This window comes from Miscanthus floridulus, chromosome 10, assembly GCF_019320115.1.
Source record: "Miscanthus floridulus cultivar M001 chromosome 10, ASM1932011v1, whole genome shotgun sequence".
Lineage (NCBI taxonomy): Eukaryota > Viridiplantae > Streptophyta > Magnoliopsida > Poales > Poaceae > Miscanthus > Miscanthus floridulus.
In genome coordinates, this window is record NC_089589.1 from 21128284 (window position 1) to 21151348 (window position 23065).

At 46.1% G+C, this 23065-nt stretch overlaps 1 pseudogene; it reads right to left on the reverse strand.

Annotated features, from left to right (window-relative positions):
• Window positions 1-5481: 5481 nt before the first annotated feature.
• On the reverse strand, window positions 5482-22652 carry LOC136488166 (putative wall-associated receptor kinase-like 16; annotated as a pseudogene).
• Between the last annotated feature and the right edge of the window lie 413 nt (window positions 22653-23065).

A 23065-nucleotide genomic window follows, 5' to 3' on the forward strand; every position in this document is an offset into this window, starting at 1 on the left:
CGTCGCCCCACGTGCCGCTGCCCCCTGGCCCTATGAGAAAATTGGACACCATATGAGAAAATTATGAAGTTTTTTTGCAGCATATCTCTACCGGTTCATATCAGTGTCGGTTTTAGCCAAAAACCAATAGTGATGACCTAATATCACCGCCGGTTCTTGGCTAAAACCGATAGTGATATGAACCGACAATAAAGATCTGAATATCAGTGTCGGTTGGACCTATTACTGCCGATTTTAGTCAAAAACCGACAGTGATGTGCTAGGAAGCACTATCATGAGGCCGGCAGTGAATGTTAGATCTGTAGTACTGGCCGCTACCCCAGCCCCGGTGTAGGAGGGCCGCGTCTCCGGCGGCCGAGTGGCCCCGACGGAGGAGTGCCGCGCTGCCTAATACCCGCGGTGCCCCGTGCTAGCGGGACCCCGTCCGGTGCCCGCCCTATGCTCGCCCTGCACCTCCATGGCTGGCGGCTCCCTCTGCTCGGTCATAGCCGGCTCCACCAGCTTCGCGTTGGCGTGCTGCTCCTCCTGTGCGCCCGGCCTCCGTCCCGGCGCGCCCGCTGCTCCCTCCACGCCATCTGGGTCTGCCCGGTCCGCTCGATTTGATGGAATGAGCTAAACCCGCATCTAGCAGCTATATTCCCATGGGAGCCAATGCAAACCCAACCCACATAAACCCAAACCAAACACTACCAAAACTGGGTCCGACCCACTCTTAATTCTGGATAACTATGAATCCTAATTTTAATCCAAATAAATTCTCTGATCAATACGAATAGGAATTCTAATCAAATAGTAAACATAATAGTACAAATTTGTATACATATCTCATCTTATCTTGGTCTCTATTTTTTTTAATTTTTTGTCCTGGTTTGCTTTTTTTTTCCTACCGTGACTCTGGTTTCTATTGTTTAATTCCTTTTTTTTATTCCTGTTCTCTTTCTTTCCCGTCCGTGACTCCGTTTTGTGTTTCGGCAGTTCGTCTTTCAGTCGTCTTTTTCTTCCGTCCGTTTTTTCTTTGTTCTTTTTTCTGGTTTGGTCCACATGTTTTCTTTCCACGATTTTTTTTCAAGTTTCCATCTCTTATGAGTTTTCTTTCCGTGGTTTATTATATTCTTTGTTTAAGATTTCATCTGTTTGGAATACTTCTTGAGCTTTCGAGACGATATAGAAGAATAGCAATGACGAGACAAGACTGAGGATACATCAAATGTAACAAAATTATGAGAGCCTACACATGGTGTTAGGTAAAAACCATAGTAGAGCGATCAACAAACTCACATTAGATCTAACTACTTCTTGTCGGGCTGATCTCTACCGACCACTGTGCCGTCGCTAACATCGATAGCACAATCATGTTTTCTCTATGCCCACCACTCTTCTTGACCGCTAAGGCACTGTCAAGGTTCTGTGTTAGCTCAACCGCGGTCGTCGGGCCACGTCTGCGTCATCTTAGGAGCCATGTACACAATGGCACTGTGCTGCCCACCTTGTCGTAGTGCGGTGCCGGCCCAGGTCTGCATGGTGGCCGCGGCACCACCGACACAGACTACTTGGCCGTGACGGGTGACACCGCAAGCCCGTGCTGCCATGGCCACCATGCCACTGGTTTAAGCGGCCTTGCAGTGGCCGCTATCCCCACACACAGCTCAGTCATGCTACCACTGTCATGGCCGATAGTATAGTAAATTATAGTTCTGTTGCAATGCACAGATATTTTTGCTAGTAGTATAAAAGAGGAGGAATCGCACCCGCACAACATATTTTTAGTAGTACCACCTAGATACACGTAAATATATAGTAAATTTGAAGATTGATTTAGCAGCCCATTACACCTCATTACAATTATCCTCTTAATGAAAAACGCGTGAAGTCGTGTTCGCGAAAAAAACGCCTTATTACAATACGCTAATTCAGCCTACACCAACTCAACAAGAATCCAAGAACCAACTATTCAAGAGCTAATTAACGAACCTATAAATTTAAAGAACAAATCCGTTATAATGTATAATATATGATTATATGTGATAATACATCATAAAAACAATGCACAACTATGATGAGACATACTTTGGCCTTGGCCAACGCCGACTCCCTCAGCTTCAAGTTCGCTCAGAGCACTAGCAACTCGTCCATGGGCATGCTCGTGCCTAGCACCAGTGTTGCTCACCTGCTCGCCGCCACTAGTCTCCACCTCCTCCTCCATACCTGACGACAATGGGCACTGGGGTAGTGCTGCAGTGTCACTATGACATCACCCCAACTGTATATAACAGGGCGCTACGACACCGCGACAGCAAGGGGTGGTGGGCTGCAGCAACACCCTGGGGGGGGGGGGGGACGTTGTAGCTATCCAAATGCTAATCGAAAGATGAGAGGGGAGAGCCAAAGATGGAGTCACGGTCATGGAGATGCTTGGGCCAGTGGCGGAGTTAGAGCAAATCTAAGAAATGTGCATTTGGCTTTGTGGGTGTGAGGGTTTACAATGTGTGGATGCATATATGGTTGAAATTTGAGTGTTATCACTGTTTTTCGATTTTTTTTGTGGGTGCGGCCGCACCCACTCAGTTCAGTATAGCTCCACCCTTGGCTAAGGCCGACCAGGGGTGGAGATTCGGGATTTGGAATGATGGGCTATCGGGCTTATGTGCTATTGGGCCTTCGCATGCCTCCGCTCGCCTAGTCACTCACCTACCGCCTGCTCTTCCCCACACAAAAAAATGTCCGCCTACTCTACTCGGGAGACATCAGAAGGAAAGGAAGAAGAGGGGGGAGTGGGATGGGGTGTTCTCCATGCCAGCGGTAGTTGGGGCAGTTGCCCCACTTTGGCCCCGTTCGCTTCGTTGAAAAAACAAGTCGAAATACTGTTCCGGCTGATTTGTTGTAAGAGAAAAATACTGTTCTGGCTGAAAAAACAAGCCGAAAAAGACGGATTATAAGAGAAGCGAATAGGGCCTTTGCCGCATGGTGAGCTAGTCACCTCTGACCTCGCAGATGGGGCAGCGGGGGAGGGAAGAGGCCCGATGTGGGTGAGCAGCCTCAAGGTCGTGAGGATATGGACTTGGGAGGGCGCACTACGCCAGATCTGGACATCACTGTCGGTTCAAAAACTCCCATCACTGTCAGATTTTGAACCGACAGTGGCATACCGGCAGTGATGTGGTGTTGACATCACTGTCGGTTCTTAAAAACCAACACTGATCTACAAGCAACAGTGTCGGTTCCTGGCTCCACCCGACAGTGTCTAGTTGAACAACACTGCCAGTTTGTAGTTCCAACCAACAGTGATGGTTGCTTCAAGAGTGTCGGTTCTTGGCTCAAGCCAACAGTGTTGAGCAAGCCTACACTGTCGGTTCATGGCTCAAGTCGGCAGTGTTGAGCAAGACAACACTGTTAGTTCATGGCTCAAGCCGGCAGTGTTGAGCAAGACAACACTGTCGGTTCATGGCTCAAGCCGGCAGCGTTGAGCAGTCCAACACTGTCGGTTCATGGCTCAAACCGGCAATGTTGAGTAAGACAACACTGTCGGTTTTTTTGATAACCGGCAGTGATGGTTACGACAACACTACCGGTTCGTTGCTAACCGGTAGTGATGGCCCATTCGTATTTTATTGTTTTATAATTAATTTTAATTTAAATTTTTTCGTGGAATCGGGTTTCGCTTTATATACGCTACGTAGACGACAGATCCATCAATATTAAACATTACAAATGTTACGGTTACAGTTCAAATGTTATATCTAGATCTCGATCCCTCAAAACAAAAAAGAAATGTTCTCGGACCTCACAGATTGTGCAATGCTTCTCGAACTTCTTACAATAATCTGGCGAGCCGCTCTGGGCCATACTGGTCCTTGTACCTCACGGATTGTGCAATGGAAAATACTCCATTTTTTTCCAATACCTCAGCTAAGATGAACTTTGCGAGCTCCGATTGCATTGCGACGATCTCCATGTCTAACAGCCTTTGGTGGTTATATTTCTTGCGCTGTCGTTCAAAATAGATGATATCCAAAGAGGAACAGTAAATCATTTTGTTGAATTATTAATAAAGCAAAAAGATCAAGCCATTCTTCAAAATCCAAGCACTAGCTTCATGGTGAAGAGCAGCTGCAACAATGGAGGGAAGGGTCCAAACGCGCGCCTCTGTTCTTGGGATGGAAGAGAGCAGGAAGGAGAGGACGGCTGCAACCTTTTTATGTTGTAGGCTTATCACCATCGGTTCTTGGCTAGAACCGACAGTGATAGAGCCCAATCACTGTCGGTTCTTGGCTTAAACTGGCAGTGATGAGTGCCTACCAAAACACTGCCGATTCAAGCCACAAACCGGCAGTGATGTGGTCCTTCACTGCCGGTTTTAGCCCAGACCCAATCATTTTTTCATTTTCAAGCTCATAACCGGCAGTGAAGGTACATCACTGCCGCTTCTCACAAATCCAGCAGTGATGATGCCAGCAGTGATGTGCAAATCTGGCGTAGTGGCGGCTAGGCAGATGCAGAAGTGTGGAGGCTAGAAGGGGGCAGGTCAATTTTGCTTTTATAATTATGGTTTTTCATGGAGCGGGTCTTAATGGGCTTTGTGTGAAACCAGTTGTGCTCGTGGTCCAAGCACGTTCCTAGGCATCAAAGCATGCCGGCACTAGCATCGCTTGCATCCGGCCACCATGTCATGTTTGGACCATGTGATCAGTACACGACTCACAAATATCATTAGGAAGGACAAAGATGCCCTCGTATAAGTGATGACTCGCATATTGTATCAACTATACTATGAAGCTCTGATTGACGGGAAGTCGTCAACCATAACTGCCGCAGGCAAATGTGCAGATTATTAGATTTTCGGTCGCCATTTTCATCATTTTTATATTAGATGGACGGAGGACGGTGCACCAAGCATTCCATGAACTGTAATAAACAAAGAATAAACATAGAAAATACACAGATAAGAGCACGCGACTGTTGCGAAATAACACAATTAACGTAGGCTTTAGCAAACTCTCCATTCATACAAGGTTTAAAATTACTGGCTATAGAACATAGTGACATTTTTTTTTTCAGAAGCTATAAAGGTATAAGGCAGCTATAGCGAAGCTATAACATATAGCGTTTTGTAAGAAAACAATGAAAAATATAAGTACTTGATTGACAATCATAAAATATGTTGGGCACAAATGTATTTCAAAGGTTTTAGGAGTCCAGAAAACTTTACAACATATAATATTATAACGTAATTCATGAAATTCAATTGTTCAATTTTCCAAAAAACAAACTGTAAAACATAATATAAGTATATAATAACTAGATTGTCAATATTATAGCTAAAATTGAAGTAGTGCGCTATTTCAAAGCTAAAACTTTGCAATTTAGCGGCACTAAAGTGCAACGTAGTGGTCTTAGCTGACATAGCAGCAAAAATAGTAATAGGTGTGGTCTGTCTCCGGTAGCTAGGCGCTATAGCCTGCTATCTAAAACCAGGATCTCATATCACCTTGCGAGTGCTGTGAGTGCAGGAAGATTAGAAAATCAAGTAGTTTCACCCTCAGTAGCAGTGTAGCTATACCTGCCATCCACAACTCAACCTCGAGAGCCGCTCGCGCCTCAGGGCTTTCCGGCATTTCATCCGAAAATTGCCGAAGCTCCACAGCGACCTGTCCCATGGCCGGCCTTGCATTACCCGGAGCAGCGATGCATCGGCTCACTAGCTTGGCAGCTGCATATATCACTCCCATGCTCCCTTCCTCGACTATGTCAGCGTCTAGAAGATCACCAAGGGTGCCATTTCCCATCCTGTCCTGAAACGTTGTGGTCAGGTTCTTCCATTCTTTGGCCTGTGGGTTCTTACGTCAAGAGCTCAATCAGCACGACCCCGAAGCTGTAGACGTCGGTCTTCTCTGTTATCTGGAAGTCCTGTAAAAACTCAGGGTCAAGGTAGGCCAGCGTGCCCTTGGGCACCACCTGCACGTTGTCGTTGATAGTTGAGCACTCAAAGTCGGACACCTTAGACTGTCTCCAACACCGCGCCCCAAACGCATATTTGCGTCCCAGACGGTGTTTTGGGTACCGGAATCGGCCTCCAACCGATGACCAATACGCAAGACGCAATTTGCGTTCGAGGAGAGAGGAGACGCAAAGTTGCGTCGTCCTCCACGCGCGACGCAAACTGCCGGCGCTGCCCCTCTCTCGCTCTCGTCTCTCCCGTGCGCCGGAGGCAGAGGCGGAGCTGGGGCCCGAGCCCGCGCCGGAGGCGGAGAAGCTGCGCGACGGGGAGCCGCGGCGGGCCCCCTCGGGCGCGGCGCGGGGAAGAGGAGAGGGTCGCGGGGGAGGAGGCGGAGAAGCTGCACGACGGGGAGCCGCGGCGGGCCCCCTCCGGCGCGGCGCGGGGAAGAGGAGAGGGTCGCGGGGGAGGAGGCGGCGCTCGCGAGACGGCCGGAGATGGCATCCGCGCCATCGTCTTCCTCCCGTGCAAGGGCGGCGTCCTCGAGTTCGGCTCCATCGTGCCCGTCCTCCATGGCGCCACACCTCCTTTTGCGTCTGCTGTTGGAGATGCAAGACTTGGTGCGGGATGTATTTTAGTGTACGTGACCTATACCGTGGAACAAGTCTCGCTTTTGGGTACTCATCTTTGGAGATAGCCTTAGCGACCCATCCGTCGCCGAGCAGAATGTTCTGCGGCTTGACGTCGCCGTGGAGCGTCGGGTGCGGCGGCGAGTGCAGGTGCTTGAGGGCCTCCGCGGTCTCCGCGGTGATCCTCAGCCGGGTTGGCAGCGTCACCACCCGGCGCCGAGGCCTGCCGTGGAGCAGATCGCTCAGGGTCCCGTTGGGCACGAACTCGTACACGAGCATGGGCGCCTCGAAATGGAGGCAGCAGCCTTGGAGCCTGACGATATTTGGGTGGTCGACGCGGCAGAGCACGACCAGCTCCTGGACGAACTCATCCGTCCTCCTCTTCTCGATCTGCTTGCATCGCTTCACCGCGACAGTGTCAGTGCCGAGGGTGGCCTTGTAGACGGTGCCATGTGCTCCTTCCCCGACGATGTTGGCCTTGTGGAAGCCATGTGTGGCCCTCACTAGGTCTCCTCTTTCGTATAACTTGAAGGTCTTGTTGCCTTCTGTTTCGAGAATTCGCGACAGAATCCGGCCTCCGTGCTGCTCAAAGTACCTTTGTCTTTTCATCTCCTTATTGAGGAAAACTTGGGCTGTGTTTAGTTGGGTGAAATTTAGGAATTTGGCTACTGTAGCCCTTTCGTTTTTATTTGATAATTAATGTTCAATTATGGACTAATTATGTTCAAAACGTTCGTCTCGCGATTTCCAACCAAACTGTGCAATTAGTTTTTTTTCGTCTACATTTAATGCTCCATGCACGTATCGCAAGATTCGATGTGATGGCTACTGTAGCAATTTTGGGGAAAAGTTTTTGAAACTAAACGTGGACTTGGTTTAAAAGAATAGCAATCAGCAGGGCAACAAAAAATGCGACCGAAATTCCTGGAGAGATACGGTAATCAGAAATTAATAATGTGTTCCAAGATCAGTTGTCTGTGGAGAATGTATGTAGATACCGATAGTGCGATGAACAATCTATCAATAGAACCATATAATTTCTAGCAATGGTCACTGGAAGAGACGGGCTTTTTATGATAGTTTTAATCGTTGAATATATTTTTATAATAAACTTATTTATTATAGAGATATAAATGTTGCTAATATTTTCTACAAATTTAATGAAACTAGATAGTTTGACCAACATGACCTATAGTGACACTCTTTTGGGACGGTGGAAGTCATTGAAAGTAGTAGGATTTGTATAAAGAAATGGTCACATATACACAGACTTTGCAGGGGCGGCTCCAGGGCATTCGTAGGGGCGGTTTGCCCAGTCGCCCCTACTCAGGCTTGGCTACAAATCAATGATTTGTAGGAGCGATTTTTTAGCCGTCTCTACAAATCGATTCGTAGGGGCGGCTGAGTATAAAGCCGTCCCTAAAAAAAGAAGTATTTCTACAAATCCTTTTTGTAGTAGTGTCTAAAAGTCTAATCGTGCAATTGAGCAAGTTAATTCTTTAGTTATTACCAGAAACATCGAGTAAATTGTGGTCCGACTCCCTATGTTCTAGTAGCATTAACGTAAATCTGAAGGCCTCATTGTGCTTCTGCACCTATGAAATACCAATGAAACAAATTTGAAATACCGTTGGACTTTAAGGGTATTATGTGTCTCTTTTATTTTTGGTAAAGAAAATTCTACAGCAAGCCAAACTGAGCTCAACATGTGAACCTGCAAGTTCCATAAATAAAAATAAAAATGCGTTGCCACTTAAGAATAAGAAAATGCTGGATCGTACCAGTGGCTACCCGTGCTCCGAGAGGGAATGGATCTTTGTGGCATTCCGCATTAGATGCATTTCCTCGGCTACCCCTAGGACAATCACAAGCGAATGAACCTCACCATTTTCGTTTGATTGTAACGATCTTAAATTTACAGCTAGAACAATATTTTTCTCTCGCATCAAACCAGACAGCAGTAATAATCCATGATCGTATACGATCGTTTCAGCCCCAGCCGAACAGGCTGCATATGTATTCGTGCACACTCCATGGCATGGGTATTTTTTTACCGTCAAGGCCCTCTTCAATTAATATCTGCAACGAAATGGAGGCAGCAGCCTTGGAGCCTGACGATGTTTGGGTGGTTGACGCGGCAGAGCACGACCAGCTCCTGGACGAACTCATCCGTCCTGCTCTTGTCGATCTGCTTGCATCGCTTCACCGCGACAGTGGCAGTGCCGAGGGTGGCCTTGTAGACGGTGCCATGTGCTCCTTCCCCGACGATGTTGGCCTTGTGAAAGCCACGTGTGGCCTTCACTAAGTCTCCTCTGTCGTATAAGGTGAAGGCGATGTTGTTGTCATCTGTTTCGAGAATTCGCAACAACATCCGGCCTCCGTGTTGCTCAAAGTAGCCTTGTCTTTTCTTGCTCGCCTTGTGGCGGAAAACTTCTGTGGAAAGAAAAGCAATCAGGGCAACCAAAAGTCCGGCCAAAATTCCTGGAGAGATATGGTAATCGGAAATTAATTAATAATGTATCCATGTTCAGTTGACCGAGAAAAAGCATTATGTAGACACTATAGAAACTATGGTGAACAATCTATCAAAATTACTACTCCCTCTATTCGAAATTGTAAGTCGTTTTGTCTTCTCTAGATTCATAGCTTTACTATATATGTGTCTACAAATAATGTATATATTTAGATGCATAGCAAAAACCATGTATCTAAAAGAACCAAAACGACTTATAATTCGAAATGGAAAGAGTATATAATTGCTAGCGATGGTCACTAGCTATATTGTCTATAATCGAGTCATTAGCAGAGTAGAAAAGCTGCAATTGTTGTATCTTGTTGTTACGACGTGTTTTTATAGGTAGACAGTTATTTTGATTCGATATATAGGCTAATTTTGGCTTAGTAACAAAAATGGTGTGTTGAATATTATTAATTCTTCTGCTTTGTAACAAATTTCCTGCAATGTCTCCGAATTGAATAATATTGTGCCAGGAGCCCAAAAACGAGTCTCTGGTAAGGATTATTTCAGAGATCAGGAGGAGGGGTTGTATGGTGCATTGGCTACCACAATATGAAGAATGCACTAATTATATTTACCTTGGTTTGCAGGCACTAGTGGCACAAAGCAAGAGCATAACTAGCTCGTTTTTGTTATGTAAGTTTGTAGATATCAGTGCCTTATCATGTAATCAAATGGCAGCTTGTGTTAGTACAACAATTTACACACTTGACATGTTAGCGTGGATTGTTATTGTTAAAAGTACACTTGTTTGTGGATATGATGTATGGATTTAATGATTATATATGTATGGCGTGTTCAGTAAGCTATTGAGGTCTATCTGAATTAACAAATATATTGTGAAAACCTGAAGACCATTCCATCACCGTTGGTTATGCATAGAACCACCATTTATCGTTTGCTCATCACCGCCGCATCATACCACTCACCGTTGGTCATAAAACTTCTCGTCACCGTCGGACTGTACCACGATGGTGAACCAATCATCAACGCAATAGGTGTAACATATGATGGGGTGGGGATCAAAACATCATCACCGCTGAGTCATTTAGTAAACCGACACCAATTATAGGATCATCACAGGCGTATTGTACTCCAAAGTGACGATGATCATGACCTCGACACATACGGATCGTCTGCCAAAGCGATGGTGAACATGACCAGGACACAGACTGCTCATGCATCAAGGCAACGGTGATCATGACCTATACACTGACGGAGTATACGCCAATGCAGTGGTGTTAGCATCATATCACAGCTGGTTATGAACCGGTGGTGATGACCTTGATCATCACCGTCAACAATCACTGCCTAGGCCCAAAATCGGCGGTGATGGGGGTTTTCGAACCAGCTGTGATCGGCTTGCTATAGTAGTGGAGAATTAGAAGCTAGAGCTAAAAATTAGGGAGTGAAGTTGTACAAAAATAGACATATATATACTGCTCCTCTTAAATTAACTCTCGGGCTAAGAACTTGTCTTAGATTAAATCCACTCCTAGAGCTTAACTGTATCACATTTATTTTTCCTCAAAGGCACTGGAGCGCACTCTTGGAAGTCAAACCCACATTCACTAGCACAAAACCAATTTTAGGAGACATGCCATTTTATTTACTGAGGGAGACGAACCATTTTTTGAGGCACCCCACCTTTGTAAATCAATTAATGTAGTTGGGACAGGTCTGCCTCTAAGAATGGAAGTCATTTTCCAAGGCAGAACTCTTAAGAGAGATTTTGTCAATTGAGGTGCAGCCAAACAACCCATTTTAACTCCTCATATATATAATCAAGGATAGAGAACCCTACCTCGATAGTCCATCTCCACCATAGTCGCCCTCCGTCTTCTCCCCCACAGTCAACATCCCTCCCTCTTCTTCTTCTTCTTCTTCCCCACAACACCCACCCTCCCTCTTCTCTCTGCTTGCAAGGTGTGGCATGGCAGAGTGTGCGAGGAGCAAGGCATGGCCTTGGTGTGCGGGGCGGGGGGGGGGGGGGGGGGCAGGGAGTCGCCAAGCGTAGAGGCGTGACCTGGGAGTGGCTGAAACGCGAGGCACAGTGGCGCGGACAACCAAGGGTGAAGGAAGATCCAGAAGGCCCATGCAGCGTGGCCAGCCCTTTCTCTCGCCACCATGATCCGGCGGGGTGGCCAAGGGCAGATCTAGTGGAGGGCCCTTTCTCTCACCACCCTCTTATCAGTGACGGCCCAGCTGGGTTGTGGACCGAAGGCATTTTGATGACGTGCGGTTGCCCCTTCGCCTCCATGTGGTTGCCGACCCTCTCTTTCCTAGTGGCCACCAATCGAGATTTCGAGTATCGTGGATGAGATCTACATCGAGGTGGGCGGCACAGATATGGAGCACCTCAATGAGGGCGGTGAGGAAGCAACATAAATGTGGTACACCCTAGCTAGGACTCATCTTTGTGTCCAAACATCTCCCTGTCCTCACCGAGTTTGAATCTAGGTGGATCGGCATGGCAACACGGCATGGTTTCTTGGTGTGGATCAAGATAGGTTCGCATGGTGGCACGGCATGGTAGCTTGCTAGATCTAGGTGGGTCGACGTGGCGGTATGGCTTGGCAGCTCACTCATTCGGCGAGGTTTAGGAGGATCCTGCGATACCCGAGGATGAGACAAATCCTGCAAGATCTTGGCATCATACTCGGTGATGAAGACGGCGGTCCTCCACGGTGGGCTTAGTGGGCTCGCACAACACGCTAGCTAGGCTGACAGCTTATTTTATTTGCCAAATTCATTTTCAGAGACCCACAAGTTCCCTACCAATGAAAATCTTGATTAACACAGGCGCCTTGCTAGAGGCAGGTCATATTAACATGTTATGCCCGCCTTTGAAAAATGTGTTCATAGTAGTGATTAACTCATGGAGCAAATAATGGGGTTCAATTGAGTGGAGTAGTAAATTTTAATAGGCAAAACCGATTAGCTTGGAACTAAAACATGGAACTAAAAACTGATGACGGGTCCTGTAGTTTTTTGTTTTTCTGTGGCACCAATCTGTTTTAAACTTTATAGAAACTGATTTAATCGGGCACAGGAGGTTATATATTATATTAAAAACAAGCAAGATGTAGCGCATACCTTGAAAGCTTTAATGCAATCATGACCAAAGTGGAAGCTTTCGTACCAGCGGGCCAAACTGAGCTCAACATGTGAACCTGCAAGCTTTCCATAAATAAAAATCGAAGTGTTGCAGCTTAAGAAAAATGCTCGTACCAGCGGCCACCTGTGCTCGTGGAGGAAAGGGATCTTTGTGGCATTCTCCATTAGATGCATTTCCTCGGGTGCCCGTAGGACAATCACAAGTGAATGAACCATCTGTATTCGTGCACACTCCGTGGCATGGGTCCTCGTTCGCTGGTTTGAAACTTGGCTGAAATTGGCTGAAAAATACTGTTCTGGTTGAAATGTTGTGAGAGAAAAATACTGTTTCAGCTGAAAAAAGAAGCCGAACAAGTCAAGTTTCAGACCAGAATTAGCGTTAAATGAGAGGCGCATGCCAGGAATTTCTCGTGGTTGACGACGGTGCATGATTGAGCGGGTTAATTAATTAATAATTAGCATTAACCATGGAGACGTGACCGGTGCAGCCACAGGTCACGTCCTGGCAGCGGCAAGCTCAAGTAGGAGTAGGAGTAGACTAGCTGCTGCCGTCTACTGAGTGCAGTAGAGTACATCATATGTTGTACACCGTCACTTATTCGGATCAGGAGTTGAGGTACCACGTGATATGCAAAAACGGTTGTATGTGATGGTTAAATGCACGAAAAAGACAGAGTGATGACAAGTGGAGGAGCTCGCAGAGTCCGCCGGGCACGGGCGGGAGCGGGCAAGCGGCCTTGCTGCTCGGGCAGGCAGGACTGGCCACGAGGCTTTTATTTGGCTCTGCCGCGCCACGGATCAGGGCGCGGCACTGCCGCGCCAAGATCAGTGGCGCGGTAGGCCCTGCCATGTCAGCCTCTTCGGTCGTCGCCACGTCAGCCACCCGCCGCGCCACCATGCATGGCGCGGTACAGGTATTTCACCGCGCCATGGCAATAGACACGACAAAAAATGTTAGTTTTGAAAAAAAACAGCAGTGCTAGATTCAAAATTAGTTTAAAAAAGTGTTAAAATTTAAAAAAAATCTAGTTCGCAAACAAATGCACTGCATCCCATCGCATGCTGATGCACCGCCGGGACCGCAGCGTCAGAGGATACAATAAATAAACTCGCTCTGGCCCTTGTTTAGTTCCCAACTTTGACACTATGCAAAAAGAAGATTCCCCGTCACATCAAACTTGCGGTACATGCATGCAATACTAAAAGTAGACGAAATTAAAAACTAATTGCACAGTCTAGTTGTACTTTACGAGACGAACATGATGATGGTAATGCCATGGTGTTGATGAAGTTCTTGGACTTAAAAAGAAGAAAGACAAAAACAAAAGGCTCAAGACAAAGGTATAAACGGTAGGAGCCATTTTGTTTTAGTGATCGAGACACTTAGTGAGTGTGATCACATTTAGGATCGATAGCCGTACTATTTAGAGGGGTGAAACTCGTATCGAAATGCAGTTATCAAAGTGCCATTAGATGCTCTAACTCATTGCATATGCATTTAGGATCTAATGGAGTGCTAACACCCTTGAAAACATTTTGTGAAAATACGCTAACACATGTGCATAAGGTGATACACTTGATGGTTGGCACATTTGAGCAAGGGTTAGAAACTTCACCGACGGAGTGTCCGCCCATAGAGTGCGGACAGTCCGACGGTGCCACCAGCGCTCTTTATAGAAAAGACGGAGGTCATTGTAAGTGACCGGACGCTGGCCACGGTTGAGAATGAGAACCTCAAGAAGGAGGTTAATAAGCTCACTCACACCTTGGCTAAAGCCTATGGTGGTGAGGACCACTTGCTTATGTGCTTGGGTAGCCAAAGAGCTTCTCTCTACAAAGAGGGATTGGGCTATACCTCCAAGAAAGGCAAGACGGTCTTTGCTCCTCACAAGACTAGTTTTGTGAAGAACAATGGTCGGTTTTGCACTAGTTGCAAGCAAGTTGGTCATGTAGAGCAAAAGTGCATGAACAAAAAGTCACAAGCTAATGTATCCTCCATTAAGCTTGATTCTTTCTATGTACTTACAAAAGGTGCAAATGGTGTGAAGGCTAAGTTCATTGGTAAACCACGGATGGGCTCAAAGAAGAAAGTCATTTGGGTACCAAAGAGCTTAGTGACTAACCTTCAAGGACCCAAGCAAGTTTGAGTACCTAAAAAGAATTGATCTTCTTTTGTAGGTTAATTACAAAACCCGAGGAAGGCATTGGGTTCTTGATAGTGGGTGCACTCAACACATGACCGGTGATGCAAGAATGTTCAACTCAATCAACACCAATGGCAATGATGGTTGTGATAGTATCACATTCGGTGACAATGGCAAAGGCAAGGTCAAAGGGCTTAGTAAGATTGCAACATCTAATGACATGAGCATATCCAATGTGTTGCTAGTAGAGAGCTTGAACTTCAATTTGCTATCCGTGGCTCAATTATGTGATCTTGAATTTAAATGCATATTTGGGGTAGATGATGTAGAGATCATAAGTGTAGATGGCTCTAACTTGATCTTCAAAGGCTTTAGATATGAGAATCTATACTTGGTTGATTTCAATGCTAGTGAAGCTAGATTATCTACATGCTTGTTCACTAAGTCTAGCATGGGTTGGTTATGGCATAGAAGGCTTGGTCATGTTAGAATAAAACAATTGAATAGATTGGTTAAGTATGACTTGGTTAGAGGCTTGAAAGATGTTGTATTTGAGAAGGATAAACTTTGTAGCTCTTGTTAAGCCGGCAAATAAGTTGGAAACACCCATCCTAAGAAAAGCATGATGAGCACCAGTAAAGCATTTGAGTTATTGCACATGGATTTGTTTGGGCCAACATAATACACTAGCATTGGTGGTAACAAATATGGCTTTGTGATAGTGGATGATTACACTAGATACACATGAGTATTCTTTCTAGTGGACAAAAGTGATGTGTTTGCAATATTCAAATCATTTGTCAAGGGCATTCACAATGAGATTGAAACAACCATCAAGAGAGTTAGAAGTGACAATGGTAGTGAGTTCAAGAACACTAGAATTGATGAGTTGTGTGATGAATTTGGAATTAGACATCAATTCTCGGCCAAGTACACTCCACAATCAAATGGCCTTGTTGAGAGGAAGAATAGAACACTCATTGATATGGCAAGGTCTATGCTTAGTGAGTACAATGTGAGTTAATCTTTTTGGGCTGAATCTATCAACACGGCTTGCTATTATAGCAACCGCCTCTATTGTCACCCATTGAAAGAGAAGACACCATATGAGCTCTTGAATGGTAGAAAGCCCAACATTGCATCTTTTTGGGTCTTTGGTTGCAAATGCTATATCTTGAAGAAAGGCACTAGATTGGGCAAGTTTGACAAGAAAGGTGATGAAGGATTCCTACTTGGATACTCAACCACTAGCAAAGCATATATAGTTTGGAATTTGGATAGTGGAACTCTTGAGGAAGTTCATGATGTTGAATTTGATGAAACCAAGGGTTCACAAGAAGAGAATGAGAACTTGGAAGATGTTAGATGCATTAAACTTTCAAATGCTATGAAGAATATGGATGTTGGTGAATTGAGGCCTAGGCAAGTGAATGATGATGAAAATGATCAAGTGCAAGTGCTCTCTAACTCAAATGTGTAAGATGATACAAATCAAGCTAGTGCAATTGGCTCTCATGATAATGAACAAAATCAAGTGGCTAGTACATCATCTCAACCCAATGATCAAGCAAGTGCAAGTAATCAAGTTCCAATCCTCCAACCAATAAATATTGCAAGGGATCATCCATTGGACACTATCATTGGTGATATTTCTAGAGGTGTACAAACAAGATCAAGATTAGCTTCATTTTGTGCGCACTTCTCATTTGTGTCATCCATTGAACCAAAGAAGATAGATGAAGCATTAAAAGATGTTGATTGGGTGAATGCTATGCCTGAAGAATTGAATAACTTCACAAGAAATCAAGTATGGGAATTGGTAGAAAGACCAAAGGGACACAATGTGATTAGAACCAAATGGGTCTTTAGAAACAAGCAAGATCAAGATGGGATAGTAGTAAGGAACAAAGCAAGATTGGTAGCACAAGGATATACACAAGTTGAAGGTCTTGAATTTGGAGAAACATATGCCCCGGTTGCTAGATATGAAGCAATTAGAATCTTGCTAGCCTATGCTTGTGCCCACAACATCAAGCTCTGTCAAATGGATGTTAAGAGTGCATTTCTCAATGGTTACATCAATGAAGAAGTATATGTTGAGCAACCTCCCGGTTTTGAAGATGACAAGAAGCCCGACCATGTTTACAAGTTAAAGAAGGCATTGTATGGCTTGAAGCAAGCACCTAGAGCATGGTATGAGAGATTGAGGGACTTCCTACTCTCTAAAGGGTTCATTATGGGCAAGGTTGACACCACTCTTTTCATCAAAAAGATTAGAAAACATTTATTTGTGTTGCAAATCTATGTTGATGACATCATATTTTGATCAACCAATCAAGACTTTTGTGATGAGTTTGGAAAGATGATGGCTAATGAGTTTGAGATGTCCATGATTGGAGAGTTAAGTTACTTCCTTGGTCTTCAAATTAAGCAATTGAAGAATGGTACATCTGTGAGTTAAGGCAAATATATCAAGGACATGATCAAGAAGTTTGGCATGAGTGAAAGCAAAACCATTAGCACACCAATGGGAACAAATGGCAACCTGGATAGTGATGCAAGTGGCAATATGGTGGATCAAAAATTGTATCGGTCTATGATTGGAAGCCTACTCTATGTGACCGCATCTAGACCGAATGTCATGTTTAGTGTATGCATGTGTGCAAGATTTCAATCCTCACCAAGAGAAAGTCATTTGAAAGCTACAAAGAGAATATTGAGGTACTTGAAGCATACACAAAATATTGGTTTGTGGTATCCCAAAGGAGCAAAGTTTGAGCTAGTTGGTTACTCCGACTCGGATTATGTGGGATGCAAGGTTGAAAGAAAGAGCACCTCGGGCACATGTCAATTATTGGGAAGATCACTTATTTCATGGTCATCCAAGAAGCAAAATAGTGTTGCATTATCAACCGCCGAAGCCGAATACATATCCACCGGTAGTTGTTGTGCACAAGTACTTTGGATGAAGGCCACTTTGAGTGATTTTGGAATCAAGTTCAAGAAAGTGCCATTGCTATGTGACAATGAGAGTGCAATCAAGTTGACCAACAATCCGATTCAACATGCAAGAATAAAGCACATTGATGTACGCCACCATTTCATAAGAGATCACCAATAAAAAAGAAACATTTGCATTGAGAGTGTAGGCACCGAAGATCAACTTGCCGATATTTTCACCAAGCCATTGGATGAGAAAAGGTTTTGCAAGCTAAGGAATGAATTGAACATATTGGATTTCTCAAATATGTGTTGATGCACCCCCACTTATATGACATGCCTCTCCTTGGAGCAATCCAAGGTAAAAGTTGATTGGCATGGCATACATCCTTGCTAAAGACTTGTTTAGTGCATCTAGACATCTATCACATTTAATAAGCTCATTCATGAAAATCAAATGAATTTGATGATTATATGGTACCACTATTGCTTTTATGCTTATTTTGATCTAGTGGTAGCATATGACATGTTTGTGGGCTTGTAAATCTAGTGTTTAATCTAGAAAATAAGCTATAAGTGTTTAACTCAACATGGTACAAGATAACCCTTATTTTGGAGGTGTGAAGAAGCTTGTCCTTGGATCAAACCGAGTTAAATATCCTTGGCAAATATTCTAGTTTGAACCAAATTTGAGAATATGATCCTCACCCCATTGGTTGACATTGATAATCTCAACCTATCTATAGTTTGAACCTTTGTGGTCATTGATGACAAAGGGGGAGAAATAGTGTACAAAGATAGTGAAAAGACATAAGTGATAGGGAAATAACTTGACATAGGGGAGATATATGATAAAGGAAAGGGACCAATTAAAATCTTGAGCACACAAGTAGGGGGAGCAAGCTCATGAACTTGTATGGTGCATTTCATATGTTTGCTTGCATGGCACAAGTTTTAAATTTCAATATCCATGCTTGTGTGGTGTATGCTAGTTGTAGGTTTGAATGATGAAATAAAAAACTAGCATGCATAGGTTATCTAGTGATTTCATTTCCAAGTGTTTCCAAGTGGTATCGAGCTAACCATGGTGCTAAGGATGGTATAATGGTGCACTCCGAATGGTATCACGCTTCAAAGGTCCATCTTTTATACCTTAGCATCATTTGGTAGACATTGTCTCCTATATTTCCTATCTAAGCATATGTGCAAGCTACAATCCAAACTCTTAGCACATATGTAGGGGGAGAAATTGCTACCATATGGGATTCATGAAACTTGTCCATATCCTTTTACACATAGTAAATATGCTTGGACAAGCAACATGGATTCAATTGAATTTCAATTCATATCTTTGTGAAAGGGTTGTCATCAATTACTAAAAAGGGGGAGATTGAAAGCTCTAGTTTGGTTTTGGTGAATTGATGAAACCCTAAGTGCTAACCTAGTTTATCAAGTGATCATGAGATAGGTAGCACATTCTAAGTGGTGAAGCAAATGAAGATCATGACATGATGATGGTGATGCCATGGTGTTGATCAAGTGCTTGGACTTGAAAAGAAGAAAGAGAAAAACAAAAGGCTCAAGGCAAAGGTATAAATGGTAGGAGCTATTTTGTTTTAGTGATCGAGACACTTAGTGAGTGTGATCACATTTAGGATCGATAGCCGTACTATTAAGAGGGGTGAAACTCGTATCAAAATGCGGTTATCAAAGTACACTAGATGCTCTAACTCATTGCATATGCATTACGGATCTATTGGAGTGCTAACACCCTTGAAAACATTTGTGAAAATATGCTAACACATGTGCACAAGGTGATACACTTGATAGTTGGCACATTTGAGCAAGGGTTAGAAACTTCACCGACGCCCTATACAGGAAAGATGGATGCCACTGGAAGTGACCGGACGCTGACCTCGGTTGGATCGGCGCGTCTGGTCAGTAGAAGCAGCGAAGACGCTGGCGTCGGTCTCTGACCAGACACTGGGTCACTTAGTGACCAGACGCTGGAGGGTTGCGTCCGGTCCTACTGACATGGCAGTGCACAGGGGAGACGCCGTGTGACCGGACACTGGGTGTGTCCGGTCGAGCATGACCGGGTCCGGTCATGATTTCTCGCTTCTGGATGCTTACTGGAAACGATCGGACGCTGAGGTCCAATGCCCGGTCACTTCACAGCAACGCGTCCGGTCATCACTTGACCGTTGGGATCGGGCGCTCAGTTTTTAAAGAGCGGGGACACGTGGCGTGTATCACGTGACCGGACGCTGGGGTCCAGCGTCCAGTCAATATGACCGGAGCGTCGGTCACCCAGTGTTGTGCCTAGTGAAGGGGTACAACGGCTCTATTTCGTCGGGGCTTCTATTTAAGCCCCATGGCTGGCTCAAGCTCACTCCCTTGGCCATTTGCATTGACATAGCAACCTTGTGAGCTTAGCCAAAGTCCGCCCACTCATCTCCATCATTGATTCATCATCTTTGTGAGATTGGGAGAGAATCCAAGTGCATTGCTTGAGTGTTTGCATCTAGAGTCACTTGGTGTTTGTGTTTCGCTGCATGATTCGCTTGTTACTCTTGGTGGTTGCCGCCACCTAGACGGCTTGGAGCAGCAAGGATCGTCGAGCGGAGATTGGTGATTGTCTTCGGCTCTGATCATGGTGATTGTGAGGGGTTCTTGACCTTTCCCCGGCGGAGAGCCAAAAGGTACTCTAGTGAATTGCTCGTGGCTTGTGTGATCCTCATCTTGTGTTGATTGTGCGGCACCCTATTGAGGGTTTGGCGTGGGATGCCAATTAGCACGTGAACCTCCAAGTGAGTGAATCGCCACAACGAGGAGTAGCTTGCCGGCAAGCAAGTGAACCTCAGTAAAAAATCATTGTGTTCATCATTTGATTCCGAGGTGATTGGTCTTCATTGTTATTCATTCTTGTGATTGATTGGCTCCTTCCTCAACATAGTGGTATAACCTTCTTGCTCACTCTCTTTACATTACCGCAAACTAGTTGTCAAGCTCTTTATTGTAGCTAGTTGTGAGAGCTTGTTAGTTTGGTTAGTGTGGCTCTTTAGTTATTATTTGAGAGCACACTAACTTAGTGTAGTGACATAGTTATTGTGTGGATAGAAACTACATAAACTAGAATTGTTGTAGGTGGCTTGCTTTTTAGTAGGCTAGCGCAACACTTGCTTCGCCTCATAATTGTCTAACCGATTTGTTAAGTGTTGTTGTAGAAATTTTTAAATAGGCTATTCACCCCCCTCTAGCCATTAGGATCTTTTAGGGGTACCCAATGAGGTGGAACAAATAACCATCGAACGTTGATGCTTCCGGTCAGACAAGAACGTTACTACGCTTCTTGTCCGAACGACAAAAGATTGGTTCCACCTCGCCCGACCCCCGAGGGCTAGCTCCGCCTAGTTCGATCCCCGAGGGCTGGCTCCGCCCTGCCCGACGTCCGAAGGCTAGCTCCGCCTCACCCGACGTATGAGGGCAGGCTCCGCCTCGCCCAATGGCTGAGGGTAGGCCCCGCTTCACCGGACGTCTGAGGGCTGGCTCTGCCTCACCCGATGGCTGAGGGCAGGCTCTGCCTAACCCAACGACTGCACCCTGCACCTTCATAAAGATGAGCATAGGGTACGACAGGACATTTGAGTCAACCACAGTACCGAGGACCATGCCCTGCAAACCTATAGGAAGGTACTGTTAGGATACGATGGGACATGCGCTTTAGGCCCTTTCTGACCTGGCAGAGCCCGAACAGTGTTGTAGGCACCGACTTTTGTCCAACAGTGTTGTAGGCGCCGCCATCAGCCCTCGGACGCAAATACTAACACAAGCATACGATAACCACTATGATCCAAGACAGAGCTCGCATCATCTACAATGATGGACGTATGGTCACTTCCCCGTCTACTCCCCGCAGTGTCATAGCTCGACTCTCTGGCACGTCGCCCCATCCGCCAGTGTAGGATGGGACACACCCACTTGCTGAAAGATGCCGGGACATGGCCCTATAAGGATCAATGAACATGCCATCTCTGACACAGTCTGCCATGTTAGCATGGTAGGTACAGGGGAAAAGGAAGACCCGACTCCTTCGAAGGACCTTCTCTACCTTTGGTTTTTTCCTCTTTCTCCCATCTATAACCCCTACTCCCCCTTGATCTATAAAAGGGAGGGTAGGGAGCCCCACTAAGGAGATGGATCGTTTTGGATACGCAAGACAAAGACGAACCGATTCCACACGCAACATACAGCCAAGCAGCAACCAAGCTCTTGGCATCCTTTCGACCCTTCCATCAAAGACTTGGGACCTATGCCTCTCTCGACCATTTGTACCCCCTACTACGAACCCTTTTTGGTACTAATAACACGAGTAGTAGCAAACTAGACGTAGGGACATTCTGCCCGAATCAGTATAAACCTTGTGTCCTTTAGTGCACCATCTGAGCCTAACGCGCAACAATTATAAATTTACTAGTTGGTGTTTGTTCGAAACAATGACAGTTGGTGCTCCAAGTAGGGGCCTTTGCGCGTTACAAATCAGGCCTTGGATGGCTAACCATGCAATCAGCTGGGTCCTGGGCCCACACGTGCGTTTTGGTGACCTGGACTTCATCGTCATGGTGGGAGGAGAGTTGGCGTTGGCCCAAGCCAACATCCAATCTCTCCCCTCCATTGGCTTCAACTACGGGAGGCTTGAGCGCCGGCCTGGCATCTCCCTTGGACCCCAGCCGTCTAGGGAGGACCCGCACTGCCTCACCCTCTCTCTGGAACACTCTGCACAGAGCACCCCGATGGCGCTTCCGTTCGGTCTCCGTAACGCCGTGGCGACCGTTAGACACCTCGTGGCACAGCGCATGACCCCATCCGCTGCGAACAGTGAGTTTGTGGGAATGATCGAAAGCATCACAGAATGCCTCCATGGCCTCCTCATAGAGGGGCCAGGGTTGGACTCTGGCTCGAACTTCGGCAGGGGGAGCCACCACCCCTCGCGGGAATGTTTCATGGTGGATACCTCCGAGGGACACGTCAAAAGCATCTCCGCAGAGGAGGATACCCCGGCAGGCAACCTTGGTAGTGAAACCAAAGGAGATACAGTGGCCCCACCTCACGTAGGGGTGGAGCAGCTGAGAGCCTGGAAGCGGGAGATCAATGAAGTCAGACAATAGCTTGTTCAGGAATACATGGAGGTCGATCGAGAGATCGAACGCCACGGAGACGGTGGGCGCGCACACTCCGTGGCCCGTGATGTGAACCAAAGGATCATCGCCGATGATGAAACCCTTCCTCACTTCGCTCGGGCAAGCCAGAACATTGCCGCCACAATGGCCTTGCTTCATGGCCTTCCAGAGGCTGCGACGCTCGAGGATCATCGGGCCCACCGTGAAATTCGCACGCTGCTCGAGCGTGCGGCGGCGCAACAGGCGGAAAGCTCATTGTCTCGGTGACGTGAGCTCGGCCCTAGCCAGCACACGCCCTCGGTGCACCCCGCCAGGGACGCATCAGTCCACCAGGCACCACAAGGTGGTAGGAAGCGCGCTGCGGCCTAGATACATCAGCGTCTCGGCGGTAACCGCGACGCGCATAGCACCCTCGACGCCCACAGACGTACCTACAGTGACCCAAGAGAAGGAGTCCACTGTGGCTATCACCCTCGTCGCGGTGGATGCTACGACAGCGGCGAGGACCGGAGCCCGAGCCCTGGCCTGCCAGGCCCTCAAGCCTTCAGTCGGCACATCCTCAACGCTGCTTTCCCACCAAGGTACCGACCACCTACCAATATCCC